The sequence below is a fragment of the Xenopus laevis genome, chromosome 3L (assembly GCF_017654675.1).
Source record: "Xenopus laevis strain J_2021 chromosome 3L, Xenopus_laevis_v10.1, whole genome shotgun sequence".
Lineage (NCBI taxonomy): Eukaryota > Metazoa > Chordata > Amphibia > Anura > Pipidae > Xenopus > Xenopus laevis.
In genome coordinates, this window is record NC_054375.1 from 84833811 (window position 1) to 84850937 (window position 17127).

The following is a 17127-nucleotide window of genomic DNA, read 5'->3' on the forward strand; positions in this document are numbered from 1 at the left end:
AATTAGTGATGGGTGAATCTGACAAATGTTTTTGACGTGCAACAATTTTGTTCACCCATTAGAGTCTATGGGCGTCATTTTCGCAGCAGAACTTGGCGAGATTTCGCTCATCACTAATGGAAATACATAAAACATCTAAAAAGTGAGAAAGCTGCAGTTTTATTTATTACATTAAGCAATCTATGTGAGTTTCTAACAAATATTTTTGGACAATGCTTTGCAGTGTTATTTTGCAGATGGTCATTAGGGATGTAGCGAACGTCGGAAAAAAAGTTTGCGAACATATTCGCGAACTTGCGTCAAAAATGCGAACGTCGCGAACCCCATAGACTTCAATGGGAAGGCGAATTTTAAAAGCTAAAAAAGTCTGTTCACACGCAAAGACGAAACGCGGCGCTTACTGCAACGCAAAAAAACGCAAAGAGCTTTAATGAATGATACCGTCAAGTGAGCAAATAATAGTTGTTAATTACTAGTTGAGCTTGTCACCTCCAGGATGTTCGTCCTGTTGGTGGCAATATTTCTGTAGTGGTGTGTTTAGCAGTCACCGTGCTTGTGCGCACGTGCACGGTCAGGCAGAGGTAATTCAATGTACAGTGAAGTGAACCAAAAAACACTGATTCTGCAGTGTGGGCCCAGTTTTGGTCTACTTTATTGATCACCTGCGGTGACCATAAAAGATGCGATTTTGCCACTGTTGCAGAACCCTGAAAAATTAGGCATGTGTACTTTCCTGAAAAATTATGTTTTTTTTGTCGCAGCCACTGAAGCACAGAGGCCAGAAAAAATATGCCATATAAATGCTGAAAATATTCATTTTTTTTTGTCGCAGCCACTGCAGCACAGAGGCCAGAAAAAATATGCCATATAAATGCTGAAAATATAAAAAAATTTTGTCGCAGCCACTGAGGCACAGAGGCCAGAAAAAATATGCCATATAAATGCTGAAAATATTCATTTTTTTTTGTCACAGCCACTGAAGCACAGAGGCCAGAAAAAATATGCCATATAAATGCTGAAAATATTCATTTTTTTTTGTCGCAGCCACTGAAGCACAGAAGCCAGAAAAAATATGCCATATAAATGCTGAAAATATTCTTTTTTTTTTGTCACAGCCACTGAAGCACAGAGGCCAGAAAAAATATGCCATATAAATGCTGAAAATATTCATTTTTTTGTCGCAGCCACTGCAGCACAGAGGCCAGAAAAAATATGCCATATAAATGCTGAAAATATTCATTTTTTTTTGTCGCAGCCACTGAAGCACAGAGGCCAGAAACAATATGCCATATAAATGCTGAAAATATTCATTTTTTTTTTGTCACAGCCACTGAAGCACAGAGGCCAGAAAAAATATGCCATATAAATGCTGAAAATATTCATTTTTTTTGGTCACAGCCACTGAAGCACAGAGGCCAGAAACAATATGCCATATAAATGCTGAAAATATTTTTTTTTTTTTGTCACAGCCACTGAAGCACAGAGGCCAGAAAAAATATGCCATATAAATGCTGAAAATATTCTTTTTTTTTGTCGCAGCCACTGAAGCACAGAGGCCAGAAACAATATGCCATATAAATGCTGAAAATATTCTTTTTTTTTTGTCGCAGCCACTGAAGCACAGAGGCCAGAAAAAATATGCCATATAAATGCTGAAAATATTCATTTTTTTTTGTCGCAGCCACTGAAGCACAGAGGCCAGAAAAAATATGCCATATAAATGCTGAAAATATTAATTTTTTTGGTTGCAGCCACTGAAGCACAGAGGCCAGAAAAACTCAGGATTTACCTGGATTCAAATGAAACCAGTAGGGTTTGCACCCTAGTTTGTAACGGTGGCGGAGGGAGGAGGACGCTAAAGGACAGCTGTGTGTGGAGTCATGAGGCGTGCAGAGAAGGACAGCTGCATGGGGAGTCAGAAACTCAGAACAAGTCTTCCGGCGTGCAGTAACCCTCCGAGATCCACCCCTCATTCATTTTAATAAAGGTCAGGTAATCCACACTTTTGTGACCTAGGCGAGTTCTCTTCTCAGTTACAATCCCTCCTGCTGCACTGAAGGTCCTTTCTGAGAGGACACTTGAGGCGGGGCAAGACAAGAGGTTCATGGCAAATTGTGACAGCTCTGGCCACAGATCAAGCCTGCGCACCCAGTAGTCCAGGGGTTCATCGCTCCTCAGAGTGTCGATATCTGCAGTTAATGCCAGGTAGTCCGCTACCTGCCGGTCGAGGCGTTCTTTGAGGGTGGATCCAGAAGGGTTCTGGCGCTGCCTTGGACTGAAAAACATTTGCATGTCTGACGTTACAGAGTGGCCAAAGTGCTTTGTCCTTGCAGGTGCGCTCGTGGCAGGATTACTGGCACCTCTGCCCCTGGAATGTTGATGAGTTCCTGAAGTGACATCACCCTTAAAAGCATTGTACAACATGTTTTGCAGGCTGGTTTGTAAATGCAGCATCCTTTCGGACTTGTGGTACGTTGGTAACATTTCTGCCACTTTATGCTTGTACCGAGGGTCTAGTAGCGTTGCGACCCAGTACAGGTCCTTCTCCTTAAGCCTCTTGATACGGGGGTCCTTCAACAGGCATGACAGCATGAAAGACCCCATTCTCACAAGGTTGGATGCAGAGGTATCCATCTCCGCTTCCTCGTTATCAAGGACTGCATCATCCACGGTCTCCTCCCCCCAGCCACGTACAAGACCAGGGGTCCCCAAAAGGTCACCACCAGCCCCCTGGGAAGCCTGCTCCTGTTGGTCCTCCTCCTCCACAAAGCCACCTTCCTCCTCTGACTCCACTTCTGACATCTCTCCCTGCGTTGCAGCAGGTGCCTGGGTTCGTTCTGGTGATTCCGACCAGAAATCGTGCGCTTCCTGCTCCTCGTCACGCTGGTCTACAGCCTCATCTGTCACTCGTCGCACGGCACGCTCCAGGAAGAAAGCAAAGGGTATTAGGTCGCTGATGGTGCCTTCGGTGCGACTGACCATATTTGTAACCTCTTCAAAAGGGCGCATGAGCCTGCAGGCATCGCGCATAAGCACCCAGTAACGGGGGAAAAAAATCCCCAGCTCTGCAGATCCAGTCCTACCACCCAGTTCAAACAGGTATTCGTTGACGGCTCTTTGTTGTTGCAGCAGACGTTCCAACATGAGGAGCGTTGAATTCCAGCGAGTCTGGCTGTCGCAAATCAAACGCCTGACTGGCATGTTGTACCGCTGCTGAATGTCAGCAAGGCGTGCCATGGCTGTGTAGGAACGTCTGAAATGGGCCGACACCTTCCTGGACTGCCTGAGAACGTCCTGGAATCCTGGGTACTTCGAGACAAAACGTTGGACTATTAAATTCAGAACATGTGCCATGCAGGGCACATGTGTTAAATTGCCCAGTCTCAGTGCTGCCAACAGATTGCTTCCGTTGTCACACACCACTTTTCCGATCTTCAGTTGGTGTGGGGTCAGCCACCGATCGGCCTGTGACTGCAGAGATGACAGGAGTACAGATCCGGTATGGTTTCTGCTTTCCAGGCACGTCATCCCCAAGACAGCATGACAACGGCGTACCTGGCACGTCGAATAGCCTAGGGGGAGCTGGGGGTGCACAGGTGTGGAGGAGGAGGACCCAGCAGCAGAGGAGGAAGAAGAGGAAGAAGACGAGGTAGAGAGCGAAGGAGGAGTAGAGGTGGTGGCAGAACCGCGTGCAATCCGTGGCGGTGACACCAACTCGTCGCACGGCACGCTCCAGGAAGAAAGCAAAGGGTATTAGGTCGCTGATGGTGCCTTCGGTGCGACTGACCATATTTGTAACCTCTTCAAAAGGGCGCATGAGCCTGCAGGCATCGCGCATAAGCACCCAGTAACGGGGGAAAAAAATCCCCAGCTCTGCAGATCCAGTCCTACCACCCAGTTCAAACAGGTATTCGTTGACGGCTCTTTGTTGTTGCAGCAGACGTTCCAACATGAGGAGCGTTGAATTCCAGCGAGTCTGGCTGTCGCAAATCAAACGCCTGACTGGCATGTTGTACCGCTGCTGAATGTCAGCAAGGCGTGCCATGGCTGTGTAGGAACGTCTGAAATGGGCCGACACCTTCCTGGACTGCCTGAGAACGTCCTGGAATCCTGGGTACTTCGAGACAAAACGTTGGACTATTAAATTCAGAACATGTGCCATGCAGGGCACATGTGTTAAATTGCCCAGTCTCAGTGCTGCCAACAGATTGCTTCCGTTGTCACACACCACTTTTCCGATCTTCAGTTGGTGTGGGGTCAGCCACCGATCGGCCTGTGACTGCAGAGATGACAGGAGTACAGATCCGGTATGGTTTCTGCTTTCCAGGCACGTCATCCCCAAGACAGCATGACAACGGCGTACCTGGCACGTCGAATAGCCTAGGGGGAGCTGGGGGTGCACAGGTGTGGAGGAGGAGGACCCAGCAGCAGAGGAGGAAGAAGAGGAAGAAGACGAGGTAGAGAGCGAAGGAGGAGTAGAGGTGGTGGCAGAACCGCGTGCAATCCGTGGCGGTGACACCAACTCCACTGTCGTTGTTGAGCCACACATTCCCTGCTTCCCAGCCATTACCAAGTTCACCCAGTGGGCAGTGTAGGTGACATACCTGCCCTGACCATGCTTGGAGGACCATGCGTCAGTAGTCATATGGACCTTTGGCCCAACAATAAGTGACAGAGATGCGGTGACTTGGCTCTGCACATGGTGGTACAGGTGTGGTATTCCCTTTTTTGAAAAAAAATTGCGGCTGGGTACCTTCCACTGCGGTGTCCCAATTGCTACAAATTTGCGGAAGGCCTCAGAGTCCACCAGCTGGTATGGTAAAAGCTGGCGGGCTAAGAGTGCAGACAAGCCAGCTGTCAGACGCCGGGCAAGGGGGTGACTCGCAGACATTGGCTTCTTACGCTCAAACATGGCCCTCACAGAAACTTGGCTGGGGGCAGATGACTGGGAATGGGAACTGGTGGTCAAGGTGGAAGGCGGAGTGGAGGGTGGTTCAGACGGGTCAAGGACAGCAGAGGTAGAGCAGTAAGATGCTGGACCAGAAGGAGGGTGGCTTTTAGTTTGCCTGTTGCCTTTGAGGTGTTGCTCCCAAAGTGCTTTGTGCTTGCCGTTCATGTGCCTTCGCATAGAAGTTGTACCTATGTGGCTGTTGGGCTTCCCAAGACTCAGTTTCTGACTGCACTCATTGCAAATTACAACACTTTTGTCAGAGGCACACACATTAAAAAAATCCCACACTGCTGACCTTTTTGAAGCTGGCAATCTGGCGGTAACAGTAGAAGTTGGCGGCGTTGGCGGCAATGGCGGGTGCGTTGGCCGGCTGACCACAGGTGCCGATACATGTTGTTGCCCTACTGTTCCCTGCGAGCTGTCCTCCCTGCTTCTTCTAAGTCTTATTCTCCTCCTGCCTCTCTGACTCTCCGTCTCTCCATCTGAACTATCCTCCTCTTGCTCTCTTCTACTGGGCACCCACAAAACATCAATCTCCTCATCATCATTCTCCTCAGATGCATCAATTTCTTCTGACAGCTCACAGAAGGAAGCAGCAGCGGGGACCTCCTCATCACTCATTATGTCCATCTCTGTTGTGTTCTCTGCCAGAATTAAATCTGGTGTAACGTCCTCATCTCCTTCATCTTCTTCTGCCAATAATGGTTGCGCATCACTCAGTTCAAGAAACTCATGTGAAAATAACTCCTCTGACTCCAGTGAAGAAGGGGCGCCGGTGGTGGAGGAAGTGTTATGTGGGGTGGCCATAGCAGTGGAGGATGAGGATGTTGTGGTAAAGTTAGAAACGGTAGAGGATGGGGTGTGCTGTGTAAGCCAGTCAACTACCTCTTCAGCATTTTGGGAGTTCAGGGTCATTGCCTTTTTAAAACTGGGCAATTTCCTAGGGCCACAGGATAGCATAGCAGCACGGCCCCTAGTGCCTCTGCGTGGCGGCCTGCCTTTGCCTGGCATTATTTTTAAAACAACAACAACAACTCAGGTGGTGTTTCTGGAGACGGTATTATTATTGATATTTAGACAGTATGTGAACAAGCTCACACAGCTAGGTGGCAGTTGTTTGAAAATGAAGAACACACTGGGCAAACAAATTGAAACAATGCCTGCAAGGTCAACGTATACACTACTACAGCAGTGGATACGGAATATATTATTGCTGCTTGAAAAACGTCACTCAGGTGGTGGTTCGGGAGACGGTATTATTATTGATATTTAGACAGAATGTGAACAAGCTCACACAGCTAGATGGCAGTTGTTTGAAGAACACACTGGGCAAACAATGCCTACAAGGTCAACGTATACACTACTACAGCAGTGGATACGGAATATATTATTGCTGCTTGAAAAACGTCACTCAGGTGGTGGTTCTGGAGACGGTATTATTATTGATATTTAGACAGAATGTGAACAAGCTCACACAGCTAGATGGCAGTTGTTTGAAGAACACACTGGGCAAACAATGCCTACAAGGTCAACGTATACACTACTACATCAGTGGATATGGAATATATTATTGCTGCTTGAAAACGTCACTCAGGTGGTGGTTCTGGAGACGGTATTATTATTGATATTTAGACAGAATGTGAACAAGCTCACACAGCTAGATGGCAGTTGTTTGAAGAACACACTGGGCAAACAATGCCTACAAGGTCAACGTATACACTACTACAGCAGTGGATACGGAATATATTATTGCTGCTTGAAAAACGTCACTCAGGTGGTGGTTCTGGAGACGGTATTATTATTGATATTTAGACAGAATGTGAACAAGCTCACACAGCTAGATAGCAGTTGTTTGAAGAACACACTGGGCAAACAATGCCTACAAGGTCAACGTATACACTACTACAGCAGTGGATACGGAATATATTATTGCTGCTTGAAAAACGTCACTCAGGTGGTGGTTCTGGAGACGGTATTATTATTGATATTTAGACAGAATGTGAACAAGCTCACACAGCTAGATGGCAGTTGTTTGAAGAACACACTGGGCAAACAATGCCTACAAGGTCAACGTATACACTACTACAGCAGTGGATACGGAATATATTATTGCTGCTTGAAAAACGTCACTCAGGTGGTGGTTCTGGAGACGGTATTATTATTGATATTTAGACAGAATGTGAACAAGCTCACACAGCTAGATGGCAGTTGTTTGAAGAACACACTGGGCAAACAATGCCTACAAGGTCAACGTATACACTACTACAGCAGTGGATACGGAATATATTATTGCTGCTTGAAAAACGTCACTCAGGTGGTGGTTCTGGAGACGGTATTATAATTGATATTTAGACAGAATGTGAACAAGCTCACACAGCTAGGTGGCCGTTGTTTGAAAATGAAGAACACACTGGGCAAACAATGCCTACAAGGTCAACGTATACACTACTACAGCAGTGGATACGGAATATATTATTGCTGCTTGAAAAACGTCACTCAGGTGGTGGTTCTGGAGACGGCATTATTATTGATATTTAGACAGAATGTGAACAAGCTCACACAGCTAGATGGCAGTTGTTTGAAGAACACACTGGGCAAATAATGCCTGCAAGTGCACTACTATTGGTGCACTACTATGAAGAACAGCAAACAGCACTGTACACGTTAAAGAACAGTAAGATAAGTAAAATAAAAATTATATGTATATTAAAAAAAAAATATTTCTCGGGTTGGTGCTGCTGAACTACTAGGAGCAGCACAGTAGCACACCAGTCCCACTCCCCAACACTGCTAGACTAATAGCACTGGGCTCTTATAGTAGCAACTAGCAAAGTAAAAAAACAAAAAAGAAAATTAAAGCAGTCCTTACAAGGACTATTGGGTTATTACAGCAGTCAGCAGATGAGATCAGAAGAGATCAGTGCCCACAGCAGGCAGCTACATACAGAGCACTGCAGTAGAAGGTAGATTACTAGCCAGCAAAGCTACCTAACCTAAAATGTCCCTCAAATCCCTGCAGACTTCTGTCCCTCCAATACAGAGCAGTATCAAGTAGATTACTAGCCAGCAAACTTACTATCAACTGTCCCTCAAATCAGTGAAATCACTAACAGCTCTCTCCCTACACTAGCTCTCCCAAGCACACACAGGCAGAATGAAAAAACGCTGCAGGGCTTCAGTTTATATATGGAAGGGGAGTGGTCCAGGGGGTGTGGGGGTGGTCCAGGAGGGAGAGCTTCCTGATTGGCTGCCATGTATCTGCTGGTCTGGGGTGAGAGGTCAAAAAAAAGCGCCAGGTAAGGCGAACCCAAAATGGCGAACGTCGAGCGACGTTCGCGAACATTCGGCGAGCGCGAACAGTCGATGTTCGCGCGAACAAGTTCGCCGGCGAACAGTCCGCGACATCCCTACTGGTCATTGGTTTTAAAAAAATAGAAAGTAGTTTATATTGGAACCCCCAGTTTTATTCAGTTGATAAATTGTAATGATGATAAACTGAAGCAAACCCACCTTCTGTTAAAGAACTTAAATGGGCAGAAGATATCCTGTAACTGATAATAAGATGTGCAGAAGCCAAAAAGCGCATTGAATAAATCAATATTAATATAGTTTCGCTCCTCCGTTTAAAAATATCACATAATATCATGTCCACTCTTAAGGAGTCTGGCATTGACAAAATCTTTTGTATTATGTTATTTTTAATTAGATTACATCATAAAACTAGTCTCTTTAACAAGGGCAGTCTAAAAACTGAAAATATGCCTGCAACATAAAAAAAATATTTCTCTGTCTTTACTTTTGTTAAAGCCATGGCTATTATCTATGGTTTTAAAAAATAGTGGTGAGCACAACTTTCCCTTGTTTGTTATAGTTTATACAGGAGCAGTGACCAGCTCCATGTTGTAGCTCCCACCCTTCCCAGCTATAGTCAGGTGATCCCACTGGTGTCTAATAAAAGGGCAGCCAAGTATGGAGGTTTACTTTGAAAGCAGCAAGTTAAGTTGCAGGTAATACCTAGTCCCTTTGTAAAATGTATAATGAAGCAATAGAATTCTTAATGAATCAGATAAAATTGAGCATAGGACTGGCCAGATATGGGATGACTTTGACGTAGTTGGCCAGCTTAAATATATTGCAATATATGGACAAACAATCCCTGTTTTGTTTAAAGGGTAAGGCATTTTTTAGTAGCAGTATGCACAAAATGTCGCTGTCTTAAATATATTGATAATGGGTTGAGTGCAGAGGACTCTTGTATTTGACTATATGTATTTTGTGGTCACAGCCTCATTGCACCCCCGCCTAATGGTTTTAAAAAATAGTGGTGAGCACAACTTTCCCTTGTTTGTTATAGTTTATACAGGAGCAGTGACCAGCTCCATGTTGTAGCTCCCACCCTTCCCAGCTATAGTCAGGTGATCCCACTGGTGTCTAATAAAAGGGCAGCCAAGTATGGAGGTTTACTTTGAAAGCAGCAAGTTAAGTTGCAGGTAATACCTAGTCCCTTTGTAAAATGTATAATGAAGCAATAGAATTCTTAATGAATCAGATAAAATTGAGCATAGGACTGGCCAGATATGGGATGACTTTGACGTAGTTGGCCAGCTTAAATATATTGCAATATATGGACAAACAATCCCTGTTTTGTTTAAAGGGTAAGGCATTTTTTAGTAGCAGTATGCACAAAATGTCGCTGTCTTAAATATATTGATAATGGGTTGAGTGCAGAGGACTCTTGTATTTGACTATATGCATTTTGTGGTCACAGCCTCATTGCACCCCCGCCTAATGGTTTTAAAAAATAGTGGTGAGCACAACTTTCCCTTGTTTGTTATAGTTTATACAGGAGCAGTGACCAGCTCCATGTTGTAGCTCCCACCCTTCCCAGCTATAGTCAGGTGATCCCACTGGTGTCTAATAAAAGGGCAGCCAAGTATGGAGGTTTACTTTGAAAGCAGCAAGTTAAGTTGCAGGTAATACCTAGTCCCTTTGTAAAATGTATAATGAAGCAATAGAATTCTTAATGAATCAGATAAAATTGAGCATAGGACTGGCCAGATATGGGATGACTTTGACGTAGTTGGCCAGCTTAAATATATTGCAATATATGGACAAACAATCCCTGTTTTGTTTAAAGGGTAAGGCATTTTTTAGTAGCAGTATGCACAAAATGTCGCTGTCTTAAATATATTGATAATGGGTTGAGTGCAGAGGACTCTTGTATTTGACTATATGTATTTTGTGGTCACAGCCTTATTGCACCCCCGCCTAATGGTTTTAAAAAATAGTGGTGAGCACAACTTTCCCTTGTTTGTTATATTATCTATGATGACCCTAATCACTCTGCCTCAGCTGATTCAGCAATCCGTAATCTCAGACAGGGTAAACAATGGGTCGAGGAGTATTGTATTGAATTCCACAGCTGGGCGGTATAGACAGTCTGGAACAATACTGCCTTATGCAGTCAATTCAGAGTGTTCCTTTCTGATGTTATCAAAGATAGCCTAGTTAATTTTCCTGCTCCATCCTCCCTTGATTCCCTAATGCACCTTGCTATTCAAATTGATAGGAGGCATAGGGAGAGATTGCAGGAAAGAACCCCTGCTGCTATTCCTCATAATATCCCCTCAGAGATGGTACTCAAACCTGAAGTTACAGCTCTTAGACCTTCAGAGGAACCCATGCAATTGGACTCTACCCATTTGTCCTCTGAAGAAAAGGGTCGTAGGCAGGCTAATGGGTTATGTCTGTATTGTGGAGATAAAGGTAATTTTCATAATTCCAGTGCCAAGAGGCCAGGAAATGGCAAAACCTAAACAGGTATGAGGTGTTCTTTTTAGGGCATTCTGTTTCTATTCCCCAACAATTTACTCATTCTGGTCATCTTAGATTGGGACAAGGGTTGTGTAGAAAGTACTGCCTTACTGGACTCCAGGGCAGCAGGGAACCTTTTAGATATTAGTTTTGCTCATCGACATGGCATTCCCATACCACCCCTTATCCCTTTGGTCAAGTTATTGGCCATTGATAGGGTGTGGATTAGTGTCTACCAAATCTGATAATATCATCATGTCTATGGGTAGTCACTCTGAACAAATCTTCTCCTACATCATTAATTGTCCCCATACTACTGTGATTCTAGGCCTCCTCTTGTAACAAAAACACAACCCTCAAGTGGATTGGGTTGCTAATAAGATATCTCAATGGGGAGTAGACTGTGGGAATTGTTGCCTAAAACCTTTTCATGTTCTAGTTGCCACATTCGTAGAAGGGTTATCTTCGTGTTATTCTTCTATTGCAGATGTCTTCTCTAAAAAATCTGCTGAGTCCCTTCCTCCGCACAGACCTTATGACTGTGCTATTGATTTAATTGCTGGTTCCTCTCCCCCTAGGGGTAGGACATACCCGCTTTTACTTCCTGAATCTAAGGCCATGGAAGAGTATATTAAGGAAAATCTGGAAAGGGGGTTCATAAGGAACTCCTCCTCTCCTGCGGGTGCTATAATCATAGTAACATAGTAAGTAAGGTTGAAAAAAGACACATGTCCATCGAGTTCAACCTTTTTTTTTTATTATTAACTACCTATCTGCCAGTTGATCTAGAGGAAGGCAAAAAACTCATATGAAGCCTCTCCAATTTGCCTCAGAGGGGGAAAAATTCCTTCCTGACTCCAAAATGGCAATCGGACTAGTCCCTGATCAACTTGTACTATGAGCTATCTTCCATAACCCTGTATTCCCTCACTTGCTAAAAAGCAATCCAACCCCTTCTTAAAGCTATCTAATGTATCAGCCTGTACAACTGATTCAGGGAGAGAATTCCACATCTTCACAGCTCTCACTGTAAAAAACCCCTTCCGAATATTTAGTGTGTCAGCTGGAAAGACCTACTGGTAAATAAAGCATTAGAGAGATTATTATATGATCCCCTTATATATTTATACATAGTTATCATATCACTTCTCAAGTGCCTCTTCTCCAGCGTGAACATCCCCAATTTGGCCAGTCTTTCCTCATAGCTAAGATTTTCAATAATTTTTACCAGCTTAGTTGCCCTTCTCTGTACCTCTCTAATATAATAATGTCCTGTTTGAGTGATGGAGACCAAAACTGTACGGCATCTTCTAGATGGGGCCTTACTAGTGCTCTATACAGTGGAAGATTGACCCCCTCCTCCCTTGACTCTATGCCCCTTTCAAGGCCATGTATTGATTATAGATGTCTGAATAAGATCACCTTCCCTTGATCATTGAACTCTTCAACTGAGTTAAGGGCGCCGTGATTTTTTATAAACTTGATCTGAGGTGAGCTTATAATTTAATTTGGATCATCATGCTTGGAGCAGAATTATTTATAAATATTTAGTTATAAATTATTTTGTCCAAATTAGCTCATCCAAAAATCTTTTTTATTTTTTTTAAGATTTAAGGGTAATGACTGCCACACTTGAATATACAGCAATATATTTATATTTATGTGACTTGTATAAGTGACTTGCCAGTACCAAACATTTGTTTCCTTTTTATAGATCAGAGCTCTGACATTTTTTTTTAAAGGTTAATATTAAATTTAACTTTTTTAATTTTTTATTTAATTTGCTATAAATAGAATACATTTAATTATAATTTATTTCGTAGTTAACAGTTCTTTTCAGTCTGAGATGTTTAATGTTATAAAATATTAAAGCTCTGTGAAAGGTTGTAAAATTTGTTTTCATTGTCAAAAGCTAATCTCCTCTGCTGCCCCTTATGTTGCAAGTGTGTCGCCCCATAACCCAAAACCATGTTTCTCATATAAATAAAAGTAACAAAAAATACTGGTTAACTTCCAACCCCTAACACACCTATAATCTTCCATTAATAACTATTTAAAAATCCAATCTGTTAATGAATATTTTGTACTGTTTATTTCCCTTGAAGAAGTTAGTACACAAACCATGACATGCATTAGTAAAGTTATAGTAATGTTTATTTATTACAGTATTTTACATACTCATATCATTGACCACTTCATCATAATGGACTTAAATACTTGTCATTCAGGCAGAGGAACCATCTGTGAGAAAATCATGAATTAGAGGCTTCAGAACTCTCTTGCTGTTTTGTCTCATGTAATAAGCACATGTTTGTTCACAAAATTTTCAGTGCAATTCATTTTACTATAGGTATTGGATTATCTGGAATGCTTGGGACCTGGGTAGAAAACTAAAAATCAATGAAACATTAAGTAAACCCAACAGGATTGTCACAAATATGGATACATGAAGCTTAGTTAGGATCAAGTACAATAAGAGATGCCATACTTGTACTATAATAATAATTAATAATAATAAAAAAAACATGCTAACCCAACGAATGTCTTGTATTTGAGAAGAGCAGTTTGGCTCCTTTTAGCCCTTCTTACTATATCCAATATGGTGCTATTACTACACTAGGGAAATGCAGCCTCTCCTGTTAATGCTACAATTACTATTTTAATTAAGATAAGCTAGCCTAGTATGGGAAATTCATATTACCCATCATTGTATATTTTTGAAGACTTTTATAACATTTTTCTTCTTTAGATTGGATTTTTTTGGATATATTTCAAGTCATCATTTTTTACATATTCTGGGAGTATTATAAATTACTGTATTAACAGCATGAAGGTTATTAGCAGCTATCAAGCTCTGAACTTGCTTTAACAAGTGTTTCTACTGCTTTAGCTATCTCAGATATGGGATGCTTTTATTAAAAAAAATGTATGCATGCAAGATGCTGATATAGCATCTATCTTATAGATAAATGTAAGGGTCAGAGCAATTTATTATAGATTTGAATGCTTTGCAAAAGTATTGACATGCTCAGAATTCTCAGGAATTAACCTTTGCATAGTGGATAATGAAGTGGACACTAAGATATTGATGCAGTTTTTATGATGAAGGGATTCGCATGATTCCCTTGCCAGTAAATGTTTGAGATGCATTTGCATGGGTCATTTGTTAAATACAGCGTTACATTCCACTAAACAAATGGCAGTAATAAATGTTGGTGTTGTGATTACAGATTACAACAGTATTTCCATGCTACCTAAATTTCCACGCAACAACTACTTTTCATTGTGCAGAAAACCAGAACAGGCAATGTGCCTCGTCATCATTAAAATGTATTTTGAATTGAAGGAAGTGTTCATCTGTTTTCTGCACAATGTATGAAATGTCAGATCTGTAATACACATTGGGGATCCAAGTTGTTGCCTGATGCTTGATTCCACAGACGTGTGTTCCAGAAAAAAAGTGTCAAATATCCTAGAATGCGAATATAAGTATTTTTTTTTACCTTCATTGAAAATGAATGGAACAGTTGACTTTCCAGTGACTGTGAATATTTACAATTTTTTTTGTAAATAAGGCAGTGCTTGAGGGAAAAAAAGTGATCACATGCAAGAAGTTGTGCAAATCTTTTTTTTACCTTGAATATTAAAAAAAAACCTCCCTGCTGGAGCAGCACTATTAACTGATTAATTTTTAATTTTTTTTCCCCATGAAAGTATCCCTTTAAGAAAAGTATTTTAAACTTCATCATTAATGCACAAAATTAATCTATCAATGATTAACAGATTGTGGCAGGTTAAATTGCAAACAAGGTACAGCTGCCCTCTGCAGGCACAACAGATGTGTTACGAATCAATGCTTATTTACAGTATTGTTTCTAAATCATTTTCTGCAAGTAATAGGTAAACGAATAGTATGTTTAATATTTTTTGTTATAATGGAAATATTGATGTGCAATGTAATTAGAACTCCAACAATCTAATTTGTCAAGGGAAATTCTCATAGTAACTTGTTTGTATTGGGGAGAATTTTCCTCTATTTGAACTCAAACTATTTCAAATCGTGAAATGTCTGTCCTTGATTGGGCCCTATCCCTCTCTTTCTTGTAATTCTTCCATATAAAAAATTGACAAAGCGCATCAATCTTACCGGCTGTGCCAATAAAGTACTGGCTAGAAAGGAGCTATAGTCCTTGATCAGTACAGAAGGGCTTTGCACTTTCCCCCAAACTATTGCCTTTTGTAGTTTTATGAACCAACCAGAAAAAAACTAATAAAAACATAAACATTGTTAACCATTATCAGAAATTGTGACTGAATGACTGCACTTTTCTATAAACAATATTAAAAATTCAGAAGTACCAGCCAACAATAGTAACAGAATCATCTGCAGTCTGCAATTAATCCATTTGCCATGCCAATTAAAAAACTCCTAAAAATGGTACCACATATGCCATAAATATCCCAAAACTCCATTATAGCAGTCATGAACACATCAATTATGTCTTCAAACTGTATTGTTCACCAGAATATATATATATATTGTATACTAATGTATAATACACAAAAGGCATGAATATCTTGTAAATGATATCCTTATAAACAGTGAGTGCTGATGTCATCAGTTATAAACGTTGAGGTCTGATGTCATTTCTGTCACATGACTCACTGAAACTTGTGTATTATAATAAAGTACCCCCAGCTGCAAAATATGAGGATATTAGAAGCTCCCTCGGAGCTCCTTCGGCCTCGTGTTTTTATATGGTCATGAAACTCCTCGGTAACTTATAATATCCTTATAATATCCTTTTACTTTATTCACTATATATTGTATATTAATTAAGTAATATTAAACCTCAGTGTTTATAGATATAAGGGCTACAGGGTCCAGTGGTATATTATACACTATACTGGAAATTGTTTCGAAGTATCATGGAAAGGAGATTAAAAACTATGATTTCATTTAATGGGGATATTACATTTTTACATATATTTTTCAATGCACAGCTTTTGTCACACTCAGCATTTGAAGAGTTTCTCAGGACATGAAGCCCGCTGTTAGTTGCTGAAGATGATAATACAGCCCTGTCCATGATTAAACAAATGCTTCTAGTGAAGAAGGCTGAAGGTCTTCGGAAGAAGCAGAAGAAGTCTGGCAAACAAAACTGAAATTTGATGCATGTCTACCCAGTGTTCCTATCTATGATGGTAGAAGAATAGTTATAGATTTTGGATGTATGCTGTAAACAACATATCTATCAAAGCTGTGAATACTGATGAATTAGTAGTACTGATGAATTAGGAAAAACCCAATCTCACAACTTTTAAAGGTAAGTTAAATATTAAAAGCATCATTCCATATTAATATTCGGTCAGGTATGTCAATTACATTACGCATAGGTAAATCCATTTGCCGTTTTAACCTTACAAACTCCAGCTTGGAGACCCTAATGAGAAAGCTAACCAGAAGCAACTGCTGTGATCTATCTGGTAGGGAGATGGGAGCAGAGGGAGGTGCTTTCTCTACTAGTGGGGAATAATTTCTCACATTGTGGCTTCTTCTATATGGGTTATGTAGGTTACAACAGTTAAGGGACCATAGAGTTAGCACTATGAAAGAGATGCAAGGACTGACATTTAGGGGCCTATTTACTAACATTCAGATTTTCTTTTTTTCAAAAAATTCTTGTTTTTTCCTAATTTCTCTAAAACTATAAAAAATTTAGATAAATTAAGTGTATAAACCATGAAAAACGCTAATACAAAATTGTGGCAAGTAGAAGCAGTCAAGGTTCCATAGAATTCAAAGGGAGCTGCACTGAACCTATTGGATTTCTTTTATAGCCATTAACTTTTAGAGGTTTTTTTCCCACTTGCAATTGCCCAAAAATATAACATTTTTAGAAGTTAGAGATAGTTGTATATATAAGTGTATCGTTCTGCGTTATGATTTTTATATTCAGATCTTTTAATAACTCTAAGGGCATTTGTGGTTTTAGAGAAATAGGAGGTTATGTCCTAAAGGGCACTAACTTTGCACAGGAGCAGTAACTCATAGCAACCAATTAGCAGGTCGATTTTGCTGGTCATCTGTTTAAAAGCAAACATCTTATTGGTTGCTATGGGTTACTGCTCCTGGGCAAACGTAATACTTTTTATTAAGATGGGGGATAGAGTTTAATCATGTTTTCAAGAAGCTCTAAAACCACAAAAATTTGACATTCAATAAATGGGCCTCTACAAGACAAAAAAGTTTATGCAGGACTAAATGTTTCATAGCAGGTAAGCTCTTACCAAGAGGACTAACCTTTAGGGGCACACCTCAGATTACATCTGTGGGTTACTTGTAACCATTGTTTATACTG